The 16656-nt window shown below is 38.4% G+C and overlaps 1 protein-coding gene across 5 annotated transcripts in view; it reads left to right on the top strand.

Annotated features, from left to right (window-relative positions):
• The window catches only part of LOC129721214 (uncharacterized), a 246426-nt gene that overhangs the window by 48553 nt on the left and 181217 nt on the right, over positions 1-16656 (top strand). The window lies entirely within an intron of this gene.

The following is a 16656-nucleotide window of genomic DNA, read 5'->3' as shown; positions in this document are numbered from 1 at the left end:
TATGAGCGGCACCGGCTGAAACAGGCTCTTATATAGGGATGAAAATAAAAATGAATTATTTTTCGTAGGTGGTGGAATGACATAACTTGAAAAATATGTGTGACTTCATTCCGGCTCAGAGCGATCATTTGATAAGCTCCACCTCTTTTTTCAGTTTCTAAAGTTTTTCCTCAGTTTCGTAGCACGGATGCACAAAAATGATTTCTTGTCGAGCCGGACCGATAGCACTCTCATTGAAGCAACAAAATAACATGTTTTGTGTCGTGTTGCGCAGCTTCGTTGAAGAAAATGTTCCCGTCCCCGTGTCGCATGTAAGCAGATTATTGCGTTCAGTAGACAGTAGATAGTGTATCCAGCGAATAAACACCGATGGTGCTCTCACACACGCAACGGTTTTAACCCTTATCTTATTGCGGTTTGTAACATCAAGCGATTTCGTTTGCTCGCTGTTGCGTGTTGCATCATGTTGCAACTTGGCAGCTGGGAGACGACGAAATTCTGTTTATGCTGATTGATTGAATCGTCTTCATATTAGCTCTGCATAGTCGAACTAACTGCTTTTGTGAATGCGTACTAACAGGGCAGTTTATTATTCAATGTCGGTTATGCTGATCGCAGCCTTTGCGCTGCCCCTACAGTGGGGAGTTTACTAAATAAAGTAAAAATTAGACAACTACAACAGAATTTGATTGCATCCCGCACAGAATGTCTGCTTGTGTTGATGCCAGAAAATTATTAACCTTCAATTTTTTTTTTGCCTTCAAAAAAGCATTTTGCTGTTCAAAATTGGTTGCTAATTACAACCTTTGAGCTGCCCTAACATTAGGGGAATTAAGATACACGGACAACATGAACTGTGGAAGCTATTTCACATTTAGTAAATTAGACGGGTGCGACAAATTTAAATTGTTAGGATGCAACACAGAATGCTTGCTTGCGTTGACAAAAATTATTAACCTTCAATGACTTGTTTATTTGCCTTCAAAAAGGCATTTTGATTTCCAAAATTGGATTTCCTGATGGCAATCTTCATGCTGCCCCAACACGAGGGGAATAATGGCTGTCTGGCGACACACGCTGAGAAAAACCGCGCTGCTCCTGAGACGTGGTGACCAACCACAGGGCTAGTGCTGCTGCTAAGGAAGGACGACTGCTGTTGTCGCTGTCTAGAACTATTATGAGCGGCTCCGGCTGAAACAGGCTCTTATATAGGCCAAATAGCATGTTTTCAATTGCAAGGTATATGATCCTGTCGACCGTGCTTGGGAAGCAAGCATATAACGACCAATCAGAGGTCGAATTTTTTGTTTTGACAAGGCTTGACTATTTTCAATAGTACAATAGTGTGAATAATAAAATTACAATTATCTTATTTTGGGAAGAATCTTAGAAGATTTTCCAATCTATTGCTGCAAGAACGAAGGAAATCCATCGAATACTAACCGATTTATTAGCATTTGAAATTGGACATATTTTTCACTTTTTTCGGTTTTAGATTTTCATTTCACATCCCTATGTAGCCGAACTTCCTGAGAGAAGTATTCTACTTCAAAATTTATACATCTTTTCAGTTAAATATTAAATAAGACGATTCCAATCTTTCAATGTTTGGGCCAGTAAACGGCATTCGCCTCTTCGGCCAATTTGATAAGTAACTTTGACGTCGGAGAGAAACGTAGAAAGTTTACCACAAAAGATCAAAATAATGGTCGCAGTGGTCCAAATCTTACAAAAAAAACGTAGAAAGTTCTCTTTTAAAAATATTAAATTCAGAAGCAACAGTTACCACAATATGTGGAACTTTCTCCTTTTTTACAGAAATTTCACTTTGAATAGTTTTACTTTCGAACATTTCAATTTCGCCGGCTTCTTGCTCAGGCAGAATATCATATAAATTTTCACTGCATAAGCTAGTTTCAGAAAGAGATGCCTCTCTTTTCCTCCCCGTAGCGATGCGTGGTTTCTTTTTTCGTCCTGCCATTTCAGGTGATACGAAAAGAGTTCAAAAATAATATCAAATTGCAAGTATTGAGAAAGAAAGAAATAGGTAATCTTGAGAAAGACTGATGTAGGTTAACTTCCAGGTAATCTTTAAAAGACACACTGACAAAACACGAACTTTGAAGCTATAGGCAGTCAAAGACCAGTTCACAAGCAACCGAAAATACGTCTGATCTGTCGGGCAGCTCAAGATGCACTGCCACTCAGCATGGATTTATGCCGGGCCACTCTGTTTGTATCAACTTAAATGCGAAGTGATAACTTTCCATCATGCATGAAAACCGGTTATCTTCGACTATCGTATCGATGGTTTGGAACTGAAGAGGGTCGATCATGTTAAAAACCTTGGTGTTCTACTTGACACTTGACTTATGTCGAATTCGTTTTTACGAATTCGCCTGAGATTTCAAAGGTCCACACTGCCTAAAGGCGCTTTACTGTTCATCAGTGCGCCCACTGTTTCTCTATCAGCTAACCTGGAACCTGTGTATTGAGTATATCCAAAAACGATTCGTCTGTATTGCACTACGTGTGCTTCGTTGGCGTGATCCCGCTAACTTTCTCCCTATCCAGATCGCTGCCGTTTAATTTGTTTTGATACTCTCGAGCATCGCCGGAAATTGAACCTTTGGATAAATGCGGGCAGAAGGGTTTTGAGCTCCTTCTTCGTTTTATTTCTCAGTTTTCGCGACAAGATTGTTAGAGTAGATCTTACGCTTCAGGTTTGCCCAGAAACTCTCAATGGGACGCAGCTGGGGGACATTGAGCTGGTTCGCAGACTTGGGTGCCACATCGATATTTGGCCGCTCTATTTCCTCCAACGATCGTTCCGAGTCCGGCCGGAGCATTGCGTCTTGGCCCTTATGGTATTTATTGATAACCGACGTAACTTCCAGCAGGCACTTTGTACTATAAATTTCCCCGTTTACGGCCAGCCCGGAGTGAAAGAAGAGCGACACCTTCTTAGTGAACTTGGCGTGTGCAAGGAATTTCACTTCGGAGCTCACTTCCTTCCTGGAGGAAGTGAAATACAAAGTGCCCTGCCAATCGTTGCCATCCAGGGTGAGATTGGTCTTGAAGTCCATCACCACGCGATTCGTCGAGAAAATTGAATTGATATTCGCCAGGTACTTACCTGTTTGCACCGTCTTCCCAGCCAAGTGCACGTTGCGTTGTAGCCACTTTTCCCTTGGTCTTCCTCCTCAGCAGCTTTCTCTGGAGCTTCTTGTCACTCCGGGTCGGCGGTCGCCCGGAACCAGTTTTTTTCAATGCTCTGATTGTTATTCAAAAGTGCCAAGATATTGTAGATGTACAGGCGTGTCTGGGGTCACTAAGTGCCACACAATGTCCATTTTCGGTACGGCAGGAAACCGTTCTTTGAACGCGCACACTTCTTAACAGAGTAGCTTTACTGTTTTCGTTATTCATGGGTTACTCTGATTGCTGCTGCATGGGTAAATAGTTTCGTCAGTGCATGTGAACGTTATTGAGGTGATCAATCCTAGCGGTTCGAATAGCTTAGCGATATGGTGAAACATGGGCAAGTATATTCCTTCTGGTCCAAGCTGAATTTGTGTTTGTTTGACCGAAACCGGTCAGAATTTGGTTCCCATATGATACCCAGATTCTTGATCTTGTCTACACATCTTCTTCATATCGACTACCAGAGCTACTTCATGTCTCCGAAATCGCAAAAGTAGGCTTAAAATTTCATCCTGAACTGTCAGCCCTTGCAGTAATGCATCGAGTATCCGTTGTTTGACCGGGCCGTCCCGTCAAAAACAACGCGAATCTTTGTTGTGCTCCTTGATTACTCGATGGCAGCATGATGCGGCAAGGAATATGTCCTCCTATCTGCTAATCCATCAGATTCGAATAGAAGTTCCTCTTCTGACACCTAAATATTTCTGAATAACTTGAATAACGGCGTGATACTGTTGTTTCATTTCTCCATCACGATCTGAACGGTTTTCCATTTCAAAAAATGTTCTAAGGCCACATTTTTTTAATTCGCCCAACATCCTGTCAAAATTGAGTTGCTCTGGTAACTGCACCACATACTGGCCATCTGCTAGTCTATACATAATAGACTTCCCAAGTAACACATGCAACATCTATTACGAAAAAAATGAAAGGAAAAAGTTATAAATAAGTCATAAATAAGTTACAGGGAAAACATTGGGTTTTAAGTCACTCGCATTGATGTTTTAAATAGGAATTATGTTTTAAATCGAAATAACAAGTTGAAGTTGTAAATACATTACGAATTGCTGTAAAAACTGATTTATAACATGTTTATAACTAGTTTTTTTCTTGAGAATGCAAGAGAGACAACAGTGGTGAATATGTGTTTGACAGCAAAACGTATAGTGGAGACAAAATTGAAAAATGGCCGCAAAAGTTGTAGCTCAGTTTTAAATCAGTTGTAAATGTGATTTTATGGTGTGAACTATTTCTTTTTCATCAAATACAGTGCAGATCAAAAATACTGTTATAATATTCAAAATTATATAAAATATTTAAACACCCAGGGAATTTATGTTTGATTAAACATAAATAATAAACTTGACAGTAAATTATAATCAAGAAATTTATCACTCAATTTACTTAAAACAAGAAAATCGTTTGATTTGATCGGCCATGATTTGTTTCAATTCTCTTTTTTGTCTTGCTCAACGATCTTCGGTTTTATTATTATTATTTTGATCATCGTTAATAACCTCAGATCAATGTTCGAATATTTCTGTTTTACTTAAATTTCAAAATATATTACTTAATGTGTGGTTTAGTTAGGAGAATTTTTATATTATTTTCTCTACTACAATAATCGAGATGTTGACGGCGATTTTTTTATAGATTGTAGTAACTTTATATAGCCTTGCCTAATTGGTTTCACGATTCCATCTCCATATTGTGGCAGAAATTACTCCTCGCTTGGTTTGCTAAAAGAGTGAGAAAGTTCAAATATTTAGTACATAGTGCATGACATCTTAGTTCACCTTGATGTTGCAATGTACTAATTTTTCAATTATTTTGCGATAATTTTACTGAAATAAACTTTGTAGATAGTGGTCATATAACTGACAAAAACTTTGGGCAATCGGTGTACCCATTCAACGAATGCTATTAATCAACATGGCTGCCTCGTTAGCGCAAGCGGCGTGCTAAAATAATATTCAACACCATTTCTCTGTGCTAAAGGCACGTTTCATAATATAATCCTATCGAAAATATATACCTGAGGCTCATTCCTCTAGAGTTCATCTGTTACTTTTTTCTTTATTTCAAATTAAAAAAAAATATGATATTGATTACTATCATATTGTGGTATTTTCGAAGCGCGTAAATTTTAACGAAGTACAAGGCAAACATTCACGACAAATCTGAAATCGCACGTAGATTTATTGTATTTAATCACTATACCAACACCCTATTCTATCAATGAATTGTCTTGATAATTTCGCAAATGAAGAGCCATGATTATTTTCGTGGGTCATCTGTTTTGTATGTATTAGAAACAATCATCAGCGAGTGAAATTTCAACTCATTTGTGCAATTTGTTTATGACCTATTAATAACAGGCCACCATTTGTTGGCACTGGAAATGTAAGAGTGGTGGTTATAGTCGTTATAAAGTTGTTTGATATAAGTCGTGTGAACAATTCATTTGAAGTTGAATATATGTTTTATATTGGCTCCGCCCCTTGCGCTTTTTAAGTTGTTAACAAGTTGTATATGAGTTTATACGTTATTGTTATAGTGACGAGATTTGTTATATATCAATTACCTAAACTTATTAAAGACTAACCGTGTTACTTGGGTTACGAAATGTGCCTAACTGCTCCTCTAGGCACCTCTATGCATCTGAATATTGGAGAAATAGCTCCGTAGCTCTCCAACTTCCAAAATCGCTCGAGTGGAGATTATTCAACGCCGTAACTACACAACAATTGGTTGAGCTACTGTTTTTCTTTGAGACTCTTGCTGACACTATCCAGCCGAAAACTGCAACCGGTAGCCCAGATGCCAAATGGAGTTGTTTCATCTGGTGCTCATAGAAGAATCGATAGAAATATGCCGTTCCAATTAAAAGATCTAAGGCCTGTATTTGATTGGCGAATGACTGCAAAGGCGCAATATATTTCTCATATGCGAACCATTATTCTCCCAGCTACCGAACCCCTACCTCCTCGTTGGTGCCAACCGGGATACGAGTAACTAGTAAGAAGATCGGGTAACCAACCCTGGCTGACAGGGGAAGCGGGCCTCCTTCCTCGGAAGAAAGTTTCCTGGACATGTAATGCCACCACAAGCACCCTAATTGACGCACCCACAAGCGTTATGTCCAAGTCCCAATTGTGCTCGGGACTCAAAACAGTAGCACTACGTCGGTCTTCCTGCGAGAAAGTGGGGTTGGTCGGAACATGGAACTCCCGTTCTCTAAATTTCCTAGGAAGCACCCGTGTACTTTCCGAAGAATTGAAATACCGCAAGTTCAACATCGTAGCGCTGCAGGAGGTATGCTGGAAAGGGACGACGGTGCGTACGTATAGGGATGGACACATCATCCTCCAGAGTTGTGGTGACACACATGAGCTGGGTACAGATTTTATAGTGATGGGTGAGATGCAGAAGCGGGTATACGGTTGGTGGCCGGTTAACCTCAGAATGTGCAGGTTAAGAATCAAGGGCCGATTCTTCAACATTAGCATTATAATCGTGCACAGCCCTCACCTCGGAAGTACTGATGATGACAAAGACGAATTCTACACGCAGTTGGAATCGCTGCCCAAAACATGATGTTAAGATTGTCATCGGGGATGACAACGCTCAGGTCGGTCAGGAAGAGGAATTTAGACCGGTAATTGGATGATTCACCGCACACCGGCTGATAAATGAAAATGGCCTAAGACTTATTGACTTAGCCGCCTCTAAGAACATGACCATACGTAGCACCCTTTTCCAGTATAGCCTTCAACATAGGAACACCTGGAGATCATCTAAAAAACAGAAACTCAAATCGACCACGCTTTGATATATAGTCGGCACTTTTCAGACATTATCAACGTCAAAACATTTCTGGGCGTTAACATCGACTCGGACCACTACCTAGTGATGGTTAAGATACCCCAAAAAGTATCCGTTGTGAAAAACCGTTGGTATCGTTGTCCGCCAAGGTATAATCTTGCGCGGCCATCAGCAGTGACGCGGAGAACGTCCTAGATCGTGAAGTACCGAGTCGACGTAACGAATGGTTTGACGAGGAATGTCGGCAGATAATGGATGAAAGGAACACAGCGAGGGCAGTAATGCTGCAAAGAGCCACTGGTCAGAACATGGAGGGGTACAAGCAGAAACGGAGACAGCAAACCCAACTATTCCAGAAGAAAAGCGCCGCCAGGAGGAGGAGCAGTGCGAAGAACTACAGCTGTACCGCTTTCATGAAACACGAAAGTTCTATCTTTGTTCCGCGAGCCGAAATGTTCAGGGATAAGGATAGGAATATCTTGACGGATGATCGTGAGGTGATCGAAATCGATCGATGAACATCTGAATGGCGTACAGAGGAGACCACAACAGCGACACAGGAGACTCCGACGGTGCAGCAAGCAACGGAGATGTGCCACCACCATCGATAGGCGAAGATAATGATGCTATCCGGCGGTTTAAGAAAAACAAGGCAGCTGGAAAGGACGGTATCGGAGCGGAGCTTCTCAAGATGGGTCCGTTAAGTTGGCCAGTTGTCCGCATCGGCTGATTGTTAAGATTTGAGAAACGGAATGCCTATCGGATGAGTGCAAGGAAGGGGTTATTTGCCCCATCTACAAGAAAGGTGACAAGCTAGATTGTGAAAACTACTATCCTGAATGCCGTCTACAAAGTGATATCCCAAATAATTTTTCCAGCGACTGTCACCACTAACCAACAAATTCGTGGGAAGTTACCAGGCCAGCTTCATGGAGAGTCGACCCACAATGGACCAGATCTTACTCTGCGGTAGATCCTTCAAAAATGCCGCGAATACAGAGTTCCTACGCATCATCGCTTCATCGACTTCAAAGCCGCTTATGACACGATTAATCGGAAGAGTTATGGAGAATACTCGACGACAACGGCTTTCCCGGGAAGCTTACATGACTGATAAAGGCAACGATGCAGAATGTGCAGTGTTGTGTGAGGATTTCGGGTGGTCTATCCGACCCATTCGGATCCCGCGGGGACTTCGACAAGGTGATGGTCTTTCCTGTCTGCTGTTCAATATTGCGTTAGAAGGTGTTGTGCGACGAGCGGGAATGGACATGTGGGGCACTCTGCGCTGCAACATAACTTTTCTGTTTTGCACTTTGAAGAAATGGTGTTTTCGGAAAAATTGTAAAATTTTTCCGAATTCGTTTTTACGGCATGACTATACCGAAAAAAAATTTTGGCGAAAACACTTTTCCTCTATTTCTGCTTTTTTAGATATATATCGTTTTATATTAGCCTGGTTCTCAAAATAAGATGTTGATCTTGAAACTGTAGTTTTGAAAGGGCAATAATGTTCAGCACATATTTGTATATCACCTAAACATATCCAAACAACTTTTGAGAAGACACGGAAAAAAGTTTCTACACAGAGCAAGTTATTGCCAAAAAAATATGTAAGAATATGACTTTTTGAATTGCATATCAAGCAATGAAGATACGATATGCTGAACATTGTTGCCTTCTCAATACTACAGTTTTTCATATATCGAAAAAATCGAATTTTAAGAACTAGTCTGATACGAAACGATGTACCGAACTGCATTAAATTTCAAACACTTAAGCTAAATGCTATTTATATAGATTTAAACATGTTTTGTACATGGAAACAGAGAGAATTTAGATTTCGGCTTTGATTCAAACTCCGCACACTTTAATGTAATCACTAATGTCGAATTCGTTTTTACGGCAGGATTATACCGTCCCGGACTACTTTTTGCAACTGAAAAAAAAAACACTTCCCGAGTAGTTGCAATGGTGTGCGTAATACCAGAGGTAGCTGTCACTTTTGTTTTGGTCATCATCGCCACTGTCTTTTTGTCGCTTTTGTGCTACTGTACGAAAAATTTGCCAATTTACTGAAAATGACAAAATAACAAAATAAAATAAGTAAAATCCAACCTGTTGTTTGACACGCGAAGAACGATGAAGGGGTGATAAAATGGACACCCTAAGCCATTTTCCAATTTCCTCCACAGTTTAACATTACAACTATTAGTCCATAGCGCACATTAACTGAGCCACTAATGGTTGATACAAAAAATAAGAAGAAGTACTAAAATATAGTTTTTTTCGTAGTTTACATGAGCATTTTCGAAAGCAGTTTTTTGGGGGTAAAATGGACGCTTGTGGGTAAAATGAACATAGGGAGGTGGTAATATGAACACCTTGGGCGTGAACATTAATTATTCCTTACAGATAGTAAAATGTTGTTCCATAGCACGTGATACACTCATGCATTCACCAACAGTTCAATTTTCACCGTTTGTCGTAGAATTTATACAATATATGACCTTATCCGCAAGAAACTGAGAAATGGCCGAAGCTTTTTTACGGACATTCCGCATTCAACGGTACGTTTAGCCGCGGTCATCTGTTCATCGGTCCGAGTTTACCTTTGCCTTTTTGCCTTTCTCCTAGAAAGGTATAGCAATCACTTGCAAAACCGAAAGTATAAAAGTGCTCCAAAGGGCCGAATGGCATATATCACTCGACTCAGCTCGACGAGCTGAGCATTTGCTGTATGTGTGTGTGTGTGTGTGTGTGTGTGTGTGCAGATTTTTATTCTCACTCACTTTTCTCAGAGATGGCTGGTCCGATTTTTATGAAATTAATTGCAAATGAAAGGTCTTGCTGTCCCATAAGACGCTATTAAATTTTTTTGTAATCGGATTGTATCAAAATGTAAAAATCATGAAACATCATTATCTCAAAAACTACTCAACCGATTTGAACAAAATTAGTCTCAAAAGAACGGGCTACCTGAAAAACTCTTAAGTTTTGCGTTTTATAAAGATTGAACTTGTGGTTCAGAAGTTATGAAAAGAAACGTTTTCTGAAGACTGTTTAATCTCACTCATGTTTCTCAGAGATGGCTGGACCGATTTTCATAAAATCAGTTTCAAATGGAAGGTCTAGTTGCCCCATAAGATTCTATTGATTTGTTTTGCAATCGGACTATTACTTTGACTGTTATGTTTAAAAATGTGAAATCCAGCTATGAAAAGGAACATATTCCGAAGACTACTTGGACTCACTCAATTTTCTCAGAGATGGCTGACCCGATTTCTACAAAATTAGTGTCAAATGAAAGGTCTAGCTGCCTCATAACACCCTATTGAATTTTACTGTAATCGAACTGTAACTTCATTTGTAATGTGCCGACTTGTGAAAATCACGAAACTTCATTATCTCAGAAACTACACAACCGATTTGATCAATAGTATTATCAGATGAGCGGGCTAGTTGAGGGTCAACTGAAGAATTATGATTGAACACGTGGTTTCAAAGTTTGGCTGCCCTATACGTTCCCATTTCATTTGATTATAATCGAACTTAAGCAACCGTTATGTATTAAATTGTTAACAAAACCACGAAAGTCTATTATCTCAAAGATTATATGACTCATTTGAACATGATTAGTGTCATACGAACTGTCTCAAACTCACAAATAACAAACTTCATAGCAATTTGATATGTTGCTCAAAAGTTATGGAAAGACAAGAAATTCAAAGACTATTTAAAACTATACCTGCTTTGATCGATATAGTGGCATCAACATAAATTAAATGTGGTATCGTACTAATTGAACGTTCCAAATTCATTAATTCCTTGCGAAGTGTTTAAAAACTGCGAATGCACGACGAATCGCCCATAGGATATGATCAAAGTCAAATAACAAATCGTTTGAAATGATTGGTTTTAATCGAAATGACAACATCCTCGACTTTTGGCTGGTGGACATCGCCTTAATTCTGAATATATTCATATTGAGTGGTATTCAGTCATTTTCAGCAGATTTTCTGGCATCAATCTGACACCGAAAATACCCATATTAGGAGGCATTTAGTTATTTAGGTTGTTTTCCAAAAACTTAAAGTGGTCGTCTTTAAATTCAAAATGGTGTGCAGGGTCAATGTTTGGTTTCTATGCATCATCTCGATTACGGAAATATCCATATTGAGTATTATTCGGTCATTTTCGACCTAGAAGTTGCCGTTTAGCAATTCAAAATAGTGTCTGAGGTCAATTGTTAGCTCGTTGTATCATTCTGGTTCCGGAGATACTCATATTGGATGGTATTTGGTTATTTTAGGCTGTTTTTCACAAACCGGAAGTCGCCATCTTGGATTTCAAAATGGTATTTAAAATAATTTCTAGCCTCCGAGCGTCATTCTGGTTGAAGAAACACCCATATTGGGTGTTATTCGATCATTTTCGGCTGTTTTCCAGGAACCGGAAGTCGCCAACCTATAATCTAAAATGGGGTCCGTGGTCGATTACAGCTGCTGTGTATCATTTTAGATCAGGAGATACTCACGTTAGAAAACAGCCATTTTTGGCTGTTTTCCAGAAACCAGAAGTTGCCATCCTACAATTCATTATGGTGTCTGAGGTCAATTTTTAGCTTCTTGCAACATTCTGGCTCCGGAGATACTCATATTGGGTGGTATTTGGTCACCTTGGGCTGTTTTTCAGAAGCCGAAAGTTGTCATTTTGGACTTCAAAATTGCCTGTGAAATCAGTTTCTGTCATCTGGGCGTAATTCTGGTTCCGAAAACATTAATATTGAATGGTATTTGGTCATTTCCGGCTGTTTACCAGACACCGGAAGTCACCATCTTAAAATTCAGGACTGTATCTGTGATCAATTTTTATCTTCTGCATCTTTCTGGTTCCAGAGATACTCATATTTAATGGGAATCGTCCATTTCAGGCTGTTTTCCAGAAACCAGAAGTTGCCATCTTACAATCCCAAATGTTGCCTGAGGTCGATTATGGAACATATTTGTTACCACTAAAAACATTCACCTGCCAAACATGATTCCATTTAGTTGATTATTTCGCGAGATGTGCAGAAATTTGTGTTTCATCCAACTATTATGGACATATTTGTTACCCCTTAAAAATCCACATGCCAAATTCGGTTTCATTTGCTTGGTTTGTTCTTGAGTTGTGTAGAAATTTATGTTTCATTTGTATGGGACCCCTCCTTTCCATAAGAGGGAGGGGTCTCAAACTTTATCGGCACCAAAAAACCCTACATACAAATTTTCACGTCGATCGATTCGGTAGTTTTCGAGCAAGGTTGTTAATACGATAGATTATCGTCGATAATCGTCATCGCCGTTACCGACAACGTATGGTTTCGTTATTGACGATGACGATAGCGTCTTCAAACATTAACGATATCGGCGATGACGACAGTCACTAGACGTTATCGGTGAGGAAACGTTTTTTTCACTTCGGAGGGTTGGAGACGAAACATCACTAGGCAACAGGAAGAAACTTTTCCATATTTGTTTATGTTTCGCGTCTCATCAGGAAAATAAATGTCTCAGTTTTGATTGTTTTAACTTATGGGGCGCTTTTTGAAGCATAAATTCGAATAGAAAGGTATGTAGCATTGTCATATTCGCATTGAAAATGCATCTAAAAGATATATCTTTTGAAGCAAAAGATGGTATTGCAGTGGTTAGTAATAAACAAACGTTATTGATTCGATACCGTCCAGTAGCTATCGTCATTGACAATGACAATAATGTCCGAAGACGTAAGTGTCATCGTCGATAACGATAACAGGTATTGTTATCGACGTTTACAATAAATTATCGATTAACAACCTTGTTTTCGAGCCTATATGGATCAGACAGACAGACAGACCGAACTGCATTTTTATATGTATAGATTACAACATCAATATTTTAGAACCTTAAGAGTGAATATTCATTTATTGGATTGAAGCGTTCATGTAAATCTATTTTTACAAATAAAAGTTTGAATGAGAAAGGCTGGGTCTGACCGCTAGGTGGGTTAATTTAGGTTTTTATGATATAAACACGAAACATCTTGATTTTTCAATGGAAATTAACACAATTTTTTCACAATCACCATTTTACCCGCACATACATATTATTGAAAATACCTGTATATATCGAGAAAAACATTTAAACAATTACTAACCTTTGATGATTTATGCTGGTAGTAGTCTGAGTACAGATATCTGCAGAAAAATCTTTATAAAATACTGTTTTACACTAGAAAAAACCTTATTTTTTGAAGGCCAAAAATAACATCACCACCACGAATGTACACGTGTTTTTTGTTTTTGTTTATTATTTTGACTGTTTGACTGTTTCATGTCGTATACTTTGTCTCAAATAGCTTCTAGTGCCTCTAAGATAAGGTGCCAAAGAAGTTTGTACTATTTTTCAACGTAATAGTCGAGAGTTAAACGGGTGTCCATTTCACCATCCTTGTTCAAAGGGGAAGCCTAAGTTGAAAATTGTGGGAATGAGTGATCAATATTCCCCCGAAGTCTTTATTGACTTGTTAAAAAGTCAAAATAATGACCTCGGTATAAATGATGTCAAAGTTATTGCGCAATTTGTAAATTCAAGCTTCAAATATAATAAGTATAACACAATTATTGAAGTTGATAAGGACACTGTTAACCACTTGATGACTGCTGGTAAAGTAAACATTGGGTGGGATAGGTGTTCGGTTCAAGAGGCCGTTAATGTTCTACGTTGCTTCAAATGTGGAGAATTTGGACACAAAAGCACAGAATGTGTTAATACTGAAACGTGCTCTAAGTGTAGCGGATAACATAAAACATCGGAATGCTCTTCGACTGATTTTAATTGCGTAAATTGTTTGAAATCTAATAAAGAATTTAATTTGAACTTGGACGTAAAACATCCAGCATTTAGTACAAAGTGTCCGGTATATCGGAGACTGTTTGAAAAAAGAAAAAGCAACATGTTGTTAAGTAAATAGCAACTGAAGAAAATGCAATGTGAGAGGAAGTTAGAGATAGTTTCCCTAAATATTGCTGGTTTATCTACAAATTATGCCGCTTTGCGAACAACACGTCCGATGTTAGTGTTGCTAGCTGAAACTCATATAGTTGAAGCTGATGCATTTGATCAATTTAACATTCCGGGTTATAAAGTTGCTTTTTGCCTGTCACACTCCAGACATACAGGAGGGGTTGCTATTTACGCCAAGGAATCTATTAAATTCAACACTCGGTTAAACGAATGTGTTGAAAACAATTGGTTCCTGGGTATATCAGTTGAAAAAGGCATGACGATGGGAAATTTTGGAATTGTATACCATTCCCCCAGTTCAAGTGACCAGCGGTTTTTGGAAATTTCAGATAACTGGTGGGAGATTTTTGTAGATTTGAATAAATTAAATGTTATTGCTGGTGATTTTAATATTAATTGGCTTAATGAACCAAATTCGAATCAATTGAAGCAATTAGCAATTTTTTTCAATTTGAGACAAACGGTTTGTCAATATACAAGAATTTCCAGACATATTCGTACATTAATAGATCATGTGTTTTCAAATTTTGATAATGTTCATTCTTTTACAGAGGCCGATTACAAAATTACAGATCATGAGACAATTTGTGTTTTTATTGAGAATGACCAAAACCGTGTTGATAAAGTAAAGATAAAGTGCTGGAATAGATATTCGAAGCAAACAGTGTCTCAACTTGTTTCGAGAAGCTTGGATTTTCAACCAATAGCTGGTGATTTGGACAATAAAGCATCTGCTCTTACCAACACGCTGAAAGAATGTACCAATAGTTTAGATTTTGAAAAACATGGTAATTTGCATAATGCAAACAGCTGGTACTCTTTAGATCTTCTGCGTTTAAAACGAAAAAGAGATAGGAAGTACAAGTTGTTTTACAGAAGTAACAGTACTGATGATTGGAATAGGTACACCGCGGCGCGTAACATGTATTCACGGTCCTTGAAAAAGGCACGGTGTGAACATATACAGCGGAAGATTGATCAACATCAAAATAAGAGCAACCAGTTATGGAAAATTTAAAAAAAACTAATGAAAAGTAACGCTTGTTGCCCGCAATCCATAACTTTTTATGGCTTAGAAGAACAATCGGCGCGAGTAATTGCAAAGAAATTTAACAGTTATTTTGTTAACAGTGTTCAATCGATCAATCAAAGTATTGATTTGGTCAATGAGCCTGATGAAATAATACAGCCGATCCATAATAACTGTAGCTTTGATGGTTTTCATCCAATCACTTTTGCAGAGTTGAAAGATATTTGTTTTTTTTGGAGAGATCGGCTGGTATCGACAATGTCAACGCAAAAGTAATACAAAATTGCTTTCATATCATTGGACACGATCTGCTGGACCTTATTAATGAATCGTTGCGAACGGGGCACGTGCCTGAAGTTTGGAAGGGATCGCTTGTGGTTCCTATCCCCAAGATTAATGGGACGGAGAAAGCCGAAGAGTTCCGACCCATTAATATGTTGCACACATTAGAGAAAATTTTAGAACTAGTTGTAAAAGGCCAGCTGATGGATTATTTGAATAGTAATGATTTGCTAATCCCAGAGCAATCAGGTTATCGAGAGGGGCACTCTTGTGAGCCTGCATTAAATCTGGTGTTAGCAAAATGGAAAGAAAAAATCGAAGCTAAAGAAACTATTCTTGCCGTATTTTTGGATCTAGAACGCGCTTTTGAAACAATTTCTAGGCCCTTATTGTTACAAACATTGGAGCGCTTTGGTATCGTAGGGACAGCATACAAATGGTTTGAAAGCAATTTGTGTGCTAGAACTCAGAAGACTCGTTTTAATGATTTTGAATCGGATTCCATGGCTAATACACTTGGTGTACCGCAAGGAAGTGTTTTAGGGCCCATTTTGTTCATAATTTATATTATTGACATGAAGCGAGTTTTACGGTTTTGCGATATCAATTTATTTGCCGATGACACTGTTCTGTTCATTGCAGCAAAAAACCCAAACGATATTGCAGCACTTTTGAATCAAGATTTACATTATCTGGCGAATTGGTTAAAATTTAAACAGCTTAAATTAAATATTAGTAAAACACAGTACTTGATTATTTCTTCTGCCAACTCCAGACCAGACGTAAACATTGTAATTGATGGTGAGACGATTGATCGCGTGAATGAAATAAAGTATCTTGGAGTTATTATTGATGACAAGTTAACTTTTAAGTCTCACATAGATAATGTCATCAAGAAAATGGCGAAAAAATACGGTATCTTGTGCCGTTTGAAAAATGAAATGACTGCTAGTAGTAAAATTAGTCTTTATAAGTCAATCATTTCACCACATATAAATTTTTGTTCATCCATACTATTTCTTGCAAATAATACACAAATGTTGAGACTGCAGCGCTTACAAAATAAAGTAATGCGATTAATATTAAGATGTAATAGATACACTTCCTCGAGTTTTATGCTGGACGCATTGCAATGGCTTTCTATGAAGCAAAGAGTTTATTTTTTGACAATGGTGTTTCTATATAAAATTTTAAATAACATACAATTCGATCACACAAATAGCTGCCTCGCTATTTGTGTGATCGAATTGATAGAGGAAGTGATTT

This window comes from Wyeomyia smithii, chromosome 2, assembly GCF_029784165.1.
Source record: "Wyeomyia smithii strain HCP4-BCI-WySm-NY-G18 chromosome 2, ASM2978416v1, whole genome shotgun sequence".
Lineage (NCBI taxonomy): Eukaryota > Metazoa > Arthropoda > Insecta > Diptera > Culicidae > Wyeomyia > Wyeomyia smithii.
This window is presented reverse-complemented; position numbering and strand designations above follow the sequence as displayed.